Genomic DNA, 10,124 nt, shown 5'->3' on the forward strand with positions numbered 1-10,124 from the left:
TAGTAGCAGATCACTAAAATATAAGCATTGTGCCTGAAACAACATTATGAGCCTTTATAAGAAGTTTTTTTAAAAAAAATTTCTAAACCATTGACGTTACATCTATCATAACCAAGATTTTATCTTTATTATAATACAACTACATTTTCTTATAATTATTCATCCTTGTAATATACAATATCTCTTTGACTTTTGCTTATTAAATGGTAACCTAAAAAATTATAAGTATAGTTGATTTTAAAGGGGACCATGGAGTAGTTTCAGTAATGAGACAAAAAATTTGAGATACCAGTTGGAAAGCATTTATTTATATCAAATCAGAATATTGATAATCTTGAACTTTTCAGGGAAATCTCCTTTACTTCAGATTCAACCTCATTCTACCCCTACAGAAATAGAGTTCATTGACTAACGGAATCTGTCTCATGTAGCTCCCATAATATCACAAATTTAATCAAGAATAAAGTCAGAGATCTATTGCCATGTAGTCAATGGACTAATGAATATTTTGATAAAAACAAGTCTAAAAGAATGGGTTTCAATCTCAGAGTTCTCACTCTAGAAGCCACTTTTTCTGGAGCTTTTTGACTAAAATATTCATCATCTCCTTGACAATATGGCAATAAATTATTTTGACCTTGACTAAATTAATTATCATATGACCAAAAGAAAGAACATAATTAAGAACGTACTTGAAAATTTTCCATCTTGTAATGGTCTACTAGAACTTGGTTTTGCTGATCAGCATAGCTTATAGATATCAGACACTACTAGGACCTTTATAAGATTTCTTGTATAAAAATCTAATTGGATTTATGTTTTTTACATCCTCAACCCTTTCCTTCTCTGAAATCCTGTTTATTAATTTTATGGTCTTTAGCAGGGGAATGAGGTGATTTTTTTGGGGGGGAGGAGGAGAATGGGGATGGACAGTGTATATTGGAGCAGTGGTATCAAATGCAAATAGAAATGAGGGCCCTTAATTCACACAAAAGAAACCCTGTGAGATGCATATTGATTTAGTTTTTAAATGTAACATTATCTATGTTTTTTATTTTATTTTGTTAGATATTTCCCAATTATGTTTTAATCTGGTTTTGCCTACACCAGGGAGTATTGTGGGCCACAAAGAGCCCACATGTCTCATGTTTGACACCTCTGCTTTGGAATATAAATTAAAGAAAAATACTGAATTAATTATACTATATGCATAATTGTAAATGCAATCATTGGAGCTGCATTGCTCCGGAGACCATGATTGTAAGTGGTATTCTATCTTTATGGTTGTCAGTAGTAGACATGTTAAGAAGCAGGTGATAAGTTTCTTTGCTCATGGGGAAGATTCAAACACACCTGGTCAACTATTTCTATAAAGGTGACACAAAAGGAAAATAATTCTGGAAGGAGAATTAATGTAGAAGTTGAAGAAGTTGACCACTGAATTTAAGAAATCAATATATAAATAATAAAGAAAGAGAAACATATGGGCAACCAAAAAAAATTATAAACATCTATTATAAAAGTTATTTTTCATGTTGGAAGAGTGGTTAGAAATTTTTCTTTACCTCTTTCTTTCCCCCACCCCCCTTTTTTCTCATTTTTTGTTTAGGATGTTGTCTTTGTGTGAAAACACAAAGACAAAAGAAAAACTTAATTTTTCTTTTGTTACATTTAATGCTTCTTGATATCTAATTTCTTTGAAACTATTGATCATTGTCTCATCCTATACATTTCTTCTCTCTATGATGTGGTTTCATGACATGGTTTTCTCCTGATTTTTCTCTTATCTGAGTTGACTATTTCTTTGATAAATCTTCAATTTTAATAATCACTAGTATTTGCCCCACACTCTCTTCTTCTGCCAATGTGGTATTGATATCACTTGGTGTCATGTGATATCACATTGGTATCAATTGGTATCACTCGGTGATCTGATAAGCTCTCCTAGATCTAATTATTTATAAAGCTCTCCAGACCTATAAACCATCTATGTTCTCTTTCCTGAGTTCCAAGCCCATACTACCAACTATAAACTGGATATCCCAATCTAGATATCCTTTAGGTAAAACAACATCAACATGTCTAAAACAGAACTCATTATCTTACCTCCCAAGTCTTCCCCTCTTCTTAACTTTATTATTATGATTGAAGACACCAACCACCATTCTCTTAAATATGCAAATTTATCCACAAATACTCACTGAGTGGCATTCAATGCATGTTATGTTCACATAATTTTTACATTTAAAATAGCTCTCATATATGTGACTTCCCTACACTCATACAACCATAACCTTTCTACAAGTCATTAACACTTCTCTACCAATCTATAACTTCTAAATGATCTCCCTGACTCAAGTTACTCCCTATTTCAAATGTTAAAATGTCAAATGATGTCAAAATTATTTATCTGAAGAATATATCTGGTCAGGGCATCTCTTTACTAAATTCCCAATGACTCCCATTACTTCAAGGATAAAATAGAAACTCTTCTGTTTGACTTTACAACCTTTATAACTTGACTTCCTCCTTCTTTTCCATCCTTTTTGCACTTTTTGCATCTATAACTCTATACTGATTCACTTGCTATTTTTCTAAAACAACATTATATCCTTCAATTATCTATTTTTTTCAATGCCTGTCCACTGTGCCTAGAATAGTCTTCATTCTTACTTTTCTGCTTTGAAGAGTCAGATCAAATCTTAAAGACAGTCTTTGCAAATTCTCTCCCCTAATGTTCTTCTCCCTCTCATTTTTGTAATTCCTTCTCTCTGAAATTACTTTCTGTCTTCTCTTTTTCTCTCTTTCTCCCCATCTCTATTTTCCCACCCCCGTGTTTCTGCCATGCTCTCTTTCTCTCTTTCCTCTCTCCACCCTTCTGTGTTTATATATGTATGTATACACATATGTTCATATGTGTATGTGTGTATATTGTTTGTGCACATGCTTATTTAAATGTTTTTGCACCCATTGGAATGCAAGTTCCTTGAAAGAAAGAACAGCATTGTTGTCTTTCTTTGCATCCTGATCATTTAGCACCGTGTCTGGCACATAGTAAATGGTAAATAATGTTTGTTGACTGACTGACTATTTGAAATATTATTATTTCTTCATCCAGAATGATACCAGTAGTCCAAATCAAAAATGTAAACTTCTCATCTCAGTGAGACTTGAATTGTATTAACATGTAATTGGAAAATGTCTAACAAAATTTAAAAAATGCAAAATAAAAAATATCAACATAGATAATGTTAATTTGTGGTTTTCTAAAGCACTGTGACTACCAGGGATATTTCTATTTGAGTTTTACACAACTAGTTCAAATCACTTTGATTTAAACTGGTATAGATCTCAATTGATACACCACAGACTGTTGATGAGGTAGAAAGACAGTGTACCACAATATTTTTACAAGACATTCTCTAAACCATAAATATATAAACATGTTTCCCTTAGGTTGAACAACTAATATATTTCAATGTATATTGCTATTCTCTAAATGTCTATCTGATGTTTATTTAGATAATTAATAAAATAAAAATATATTTAAGAGCATTAGTGAATTCATAATATACTTTTGTCATCATGTCTTTTCTCAGTTAAAAGATACTAATAGTAAATGTATCATTTTGTAGGAATATATAAAATCTGTTTTTATTTTTTAATCAATAGACACAAAGATCAAAAATTGCCATTTGGACTGTGTATCTTAATTTTTTCTCTCTGTTTATTAATTCATCATAAATAATGATGTTTGTTGTTGTCATTGTTGTTGAACCAGATTTGTGACTCTTTATTGGCAGGGGGAACCACCATAGGAAAATTTTACTTACACAAATAAGCCATTTTCTGAAATTTAGAATTTTAGTTGTCAGAGGAACTCACAAGTGAAGTTAACCACCCAAAGACAAATGACCAGTAGGTTAGAAGAAGGATCTTAATCCAAGTCTTCTTTCGCAGGTCAGATTCCTCTTTGCTATATGATTTTAGAAATACCTAAGCCTTTCTTGCAAAGCAAATTGTTTCTTTTAAGGGTCTTACTTGTATTTCAGAATGTATAACTGCAATAATTTTTATTAATCTATTGGTTTAGATGAGGATACATAATATCAATGAAGAACTCGGTAAATAGTTCAGATGGTCATAAACAGTTGTTAAGGACACATTTTTAGACAAGTTACAAATAGTAACATTAAGGTATTAATAGAAATTAGCAAATATAATATGCAGAAGCAAAATAAATGCAATTAAATAACAATATATAATACGAATTAGCAATATAGTAATTATGGTTTTGATCAAAGCTTATTATTAATTATTGGATTCAAAGTATTTAAACAATTTTAAAGATAAGATGTTCTGTTATACCATGAGTACAGTTATGTCTCTCAATAGAATACTAGATATGGGAAATACCCCTAATATAGAAATATATATGGGAGAGATCAGTGGTAATAGTTAAGCTTATAGAGTTATTCTTGTTCTGCCATACCAATACTTTGTAAATGAGTAACTCTATGCTTAGAAAAGGGACTCTATATTCTTTTAGAAAAGAGGAGTCATGAAAATCTATTGCTTCGGTACCAGGTATTTGGGCAACTTAATTCTATTTTTGAATTGACTGTGGCTATTTGATATTCCAGGCTGAAATGGTAGGTGGTCAGCTATTTCAGATTTTCCCTTTACTAGAATTACATTTCTAATATAAGAATAGGTTATTATTAGCTAAAGCTTTTATTTCCTAGGATTAGATAAAATGAAAAGGGTTATTTCTGTTGATACACCCCATTTCACATTGCAATGCAGCTATTCAACTGAAAACGTGCTTTGATTTCTATTTGAATGGTCAAGGAATGGCTGATTATATGTTATTGGCCTTTAAAAGACCAGTGTAACAAATAGCCAAAGTTATTTATTCAGTCTATAGTATTAAGGAATACCTAAGTGTGTGTATTTCTCAGATTTATTTTATCTTTAATAATAACAAATGGTTCCGGGACTAATTTGATCATTTCAAAAAGAAAAAAAAATAAAAGAGCAAACATAAAATAACTTATTTTAGATAATTTTGATGTACATATCCTTGTTCATAGACAACTTTTATTTGCATATAACTGAAAATATACTATATTAATCATTTAACGAAGTATCTATACATAGTACCCTTTATAAACCTTTGTCATCATTTGGAATGTAGTGCTATCATAATAACATTTTTGACAGCCACTGCATGTTCAAGGAAGGATACAATTGATTCAGAAGTACCAGGGGAATTTTTCAAGGAAGTGAAAATGTAACAACATAGTTTATGGTGAGGATAGTTTATGAGAATAAGCTTTTCTTGTTCTTTTGTGTGAAGTAGTCTTAAACTCTAGGATCTTCATGCTTATCATAGTTTATTGGATCTGTGTTCTGCCCATAACAAGTTGTATTTGTGGTTGTGCATGTATATATGTTTATTATAAAGGATCAGCTTTTTAGATTCTATAATTAAAAAATATTCCAAACAAATTAAAAAATTTGAAAATAGACAAAATACTGAAATATCTTGAATAGTCATAGAGATATTAATGTATGGGAATTTTTACCCAGTTCAGTACTACTGTTGGATACAGATATGAATTGGTCTTTAACAAAATGTTATCCTACAAAAACACCATTATAATATTTACCTAAGAAGAATTTGTGAAGTAGAAATTGTATGATGAGAATTGCTGAAATAATTTAATTGGAATATGAATATTCTATAATTTTGTATTATTGAATCACTTTTCTTAAAACCATAAAACAATAGCCTAGTAAGAGGAATGTAGCTAAATATGTGATATTCTTAAACTTTTATATATTATATATCCTTAATATAGAAATAATAGCTATGATATAAAATGATTGCTCAATATGAAGACAATATATGAAATACATTCTTTATACTTCAGTTAAATATTATATTTACTCAGAAGAGTAGTTGAATCACTATATTATGAAGTTAAAGTTTTTACTTTCTTCCTCTTTAATATATTTTTTTTGCTATCAATTTTTTATCAATTATCAATTATATCATATATAATTTATCAATTATGCTATCAATAATATTTTATTTGCTATTTTGCTATCAAAAATCAAAGCTTTGGCATAGAAATAGAAAGGGAAAATTTACATTCTTTGAAAATACTATAAAATCTAAAACTTGCATTTCTAGCAATCATATATTTCTTTCTGCCTTCATATAACAACTAATTCCTTGAAGGAATTCTACTCGATGAGCTATTTCAGCATACAATTAAATAAGATCAGGAGATAGAGGAAGGAAGAGTGGCAAGAAGTGTGCCAGAATACTTTTATTTTTAAAGAATATAAAAATTCCTGTTACTTAAATATTTGGAAATCAACTTGTCTAATATGTCTTCCTATTTAGGCCTTTCCCATTTGATATGTGAAATTCTTTCCAGTGCCAACTCTATACTAGTATGATAAAATACTCATAGTTTCTGAGAATTTTAGAGATATAAGACCTCAAATATTCTTATTAGGAGTAGAATAGTATTCTAATTATACTCAATTATATAAATATATTTTTAAAGAATATTCTTCCATCCTATGATTTTTTAAGTGATGGGAATGGAGAGTAAGGAAGGAAATACCACAAATGGCCAAATACAATAAATTCCTGCAATTTAAGTGCTTAACTAAAAACTTTCTTTTACATACAATAAGATAATCCAAAATTATTTTTTAGTATCCCAAGACAAAGTTGTCATTCCTTTAATGTTGAACCCTATCTATCTCTTTATTTCAGAATATTAGGCTGTATAGCTATATAACTAAAATGAGGGTTGAAGGAAATTTCTCCATTTTCTACAAAAAGAAATTAGATTGTTTATATGTTCAAGGCCTTGAATACTATTTCAATAATGTAGCCTCAAAATAAAGGAAGATCCCTGAACTGTGGAGAAAGCATTCATATGTTTGTCCCATACATTCTTCTCTCCCCAAGTCACAGAGAAGATGAGAGACCTAGGATATAAAGGAAGCAGATACAGAGGCAAGTAGGTTTTCTTGGTGAATTGTAATCCCTGTAAACCCATAATCCCAAATCAAAGAAAAGATTCAACTATCACAAAGATTAGAAGCAGACTAAATGTTACAGAATGTTCATATTTTTATTAACTATGTTGAATGTTATTTATTACTTAAGTCATGGAATATTCATGTTTTATTTCTCGCAATGATTCTGACACTTCTGTGCAGTGTCTTAGGAGGAGGGGCAATTTAAATGCAAAATATCTTTCCAAAGAGGGTGTAAACTTGTAAATGCATCATTGCACACTTGGATGAAACTTCCATAAAAATAGAAAGTGTATAATGAGATATAGATCTCTCCAATGTGATTATCTGTGAAATTTCATGGCAGGAATGTCCTAGTTTGGTCAAATAATTCTCAACAATCTAACACATATTTGGAAATTTACATTTGGCGGGGAAAACAAGGAATTACACTCAACTACAACTCAGGAAAAGTTTATTATTATTGGTTGGGATGCACAAAAACTATTAGATGAATAAGAGGGAAGTTTCCCTCCCCCTTTTGGGTGAGATGAAGATCAGTGTTACAATGGACCAATTTATTCTATATAATTGTAAGCGACATCCATTTTTATGATGTCGGAAAACATATTCAGAATCAAATCTCTATTATCCAAACAATTTTTAATTTCAGATTTGTTTCTTTCCCCAAACCTGAGCCCTCCTTTCACCTTTCCTCAGTGTCCAGCTGCTCTCTCTCAGTAAATTGAGACTAATTTTCAAATGAATTCAAAACATTATTTAGGAAGGATAATTTACTGAGGGGAAAATTATATAATGCAATTTGAAGCCAAATATAAATGACTTTGGGATTATCCAAAGCACTTCTCCTTTCCAGTAGCCAAACAAATCTTTGTTGGTGTGTATATGTGGCCTTCTCCAACATCATCTCTTCCACTCCAGAGAGGAAATGGAGCAGAAAATAGGCTAGTATAAAGAAACTTTTACTATATAGTGCATATCATATTTTCTTATAAGATTCTAAGTACCTAGAAAGCAAGCATTACATGTATATGTCTCTCTCTCTCTCTCTCTCTCTCTCTCTCTCTCTCTCTCTCTCTCTCTCTCTCTCTCTCCTTTTCTCTCTCTCATGCATATTTCTTGAGTGCCTATACTTCAAAACAACTGGGAAACTTTGAATAAGAGTTTTGTATCTTGTTCTGGACCTATGATTTCATTGGTGTGGGGGATGCCTAATGAGGAAATTACTTTTACCAATGCAGAATAACAACTCTTCTTACCATTTGCCATCTCAAATGATGCATTGAGAGCTGCAAGCTCAATATGTGTCACAGACAGGATTGACCCTAAGTATTCCTGACTTTAAGGCCATTATTATCAACTATTCCATTCTGCTTCTAGATTTTTGCATACTGGTGCTTAGTAAATTATGTTTAAAAACTAAATTCAATGAACTTAATGAATAGGTAAGGAAGATTAACTGTAACTAATTTAGGTCATTTCATTTAAAATCTATCAATTGTATGTAAGGTAACTGTACAAATTGAAAAGTCTATAACAAAGCAAATAAAATATTCTTAAGTTTATCAGGTTATGAGTTAATAATTTATCCCATTGTATGGTCATATTATAGCAAATGTAAGTCAGACGCAATGATTAAGGAGTTACTTAATTGAAAGGACAAGGCAGTACGGCATATTGACAGCATATCAGACCTAGAATCAGGAATACCTGGACTTAAATTCAACTTCTAATACTATCTTTGTGAACCTGGAAAAATCTTATCTCATTGATCTTCTTTTTCCATGTTTGAAAATGAAAATATGGATACCTGTAGTACCTATCCCATAGAATTACTTTCAGTTTGAAATGGAATCACATGGATATAACATTTTATACACTTTAATGTGATATATGAATATTGGTTGCTATGTTCACCCAAGTTTTGTCTTCTTGTAAAAAGAAATAAGCTTGAATTAGAAAAGGTTCATAGCTGTTTGAAAGTATAGACAATTTTACCTAGAGAGAAATAAATCATAAAATTAGTAGAGAATATATTTCATTTGCTTTATAGTGTGACACCTCGTAAACACTTAATAAATGCTTGTTGATACTTAGTCAAACACTTTTAATGATGATGAGGATGAGTATGAGAATAATGATTATCTATGACATTCAGGATTTCATAAATGCTTATTAATTTAAAATAAGAGTGTGCCTAAATTTTAACGCAGCTAATCTTAAACTACCAGGTAGAGAAATCTCACTCAAAAATCCAATTTGCAGATAGGTACTATGGAGCAACCACAGAACTTTTCAAGCTGGAAGAAAAACAGACCTTATCCAGTACAAACCCTCACTTTAAAAGTGAGGGAACTAAGGCCTAAAGAGATTACTCTAATAGAACCCTGGGATTTGAAGCTATGACTGTTGACAATAAATCTAGTTCTTGTTCCACTAAATTCCAGCTTCCTGCATACACATAATCAGGTAGTTTAGTTTTCAGAGAATTCTAGTAGATTGCTTTGCACTCAAGCCCTAAAACTTGTGATACCAAAGTGGCCACTAGGTAGTGCTACCATACAACATACCATAGAGCAAAGCATTCCTACACTACTGATGTCTGTCCATCACTCGCAGCAGTCATGGTGAAATCAGTAATTGCTTTTTTTTTGAGCAGACAAATTTGGCAGTGACATGCCTCTAATCCCCAGCAAATTTGTTTGCCCATGCTTATGGTTCAAAACCATCTTGAACTGAAGCAAATCACCCATTTAGGCTCATGCTCCTGGGCCAGAAGGGAAAGCATTCTGTTCAGAAACATCTTCCCAAATTCCTCACTCAGCTCGAACTGCAAAACAGCAGTCTCAGAGAAGCTTTTCCAATACCATGCAATATAATGCATCATCATACTTCATCCTCAAATCAGATTAAAGATTTGTAGAGCTCTTTAGAGACTATGCTTAAATGCAAATTAAAATATCAAGTTTAAAATAAAGGGTTGGGAATTTGTGTGAGTTGTGGAAAGGGAGACATTTTGTATATTAAAAGGTCATAGATAGAATATAAAACACACACTT

This window comes from Sarcophilus harrisii, chromosome 3 (assembly GCF_902635505.1).
Source record: "Sarcophilus harrisii chromosome 3, mSarHar1.11, whole genome shotgun sequence".
NCBI classification, from domain to species: Eukaryota; Metazoa; Chordata; class Mammalia; order Dasyuromorphia; family Dasyuridae; genus Sarcophilus; species Sarcophilus harrisii.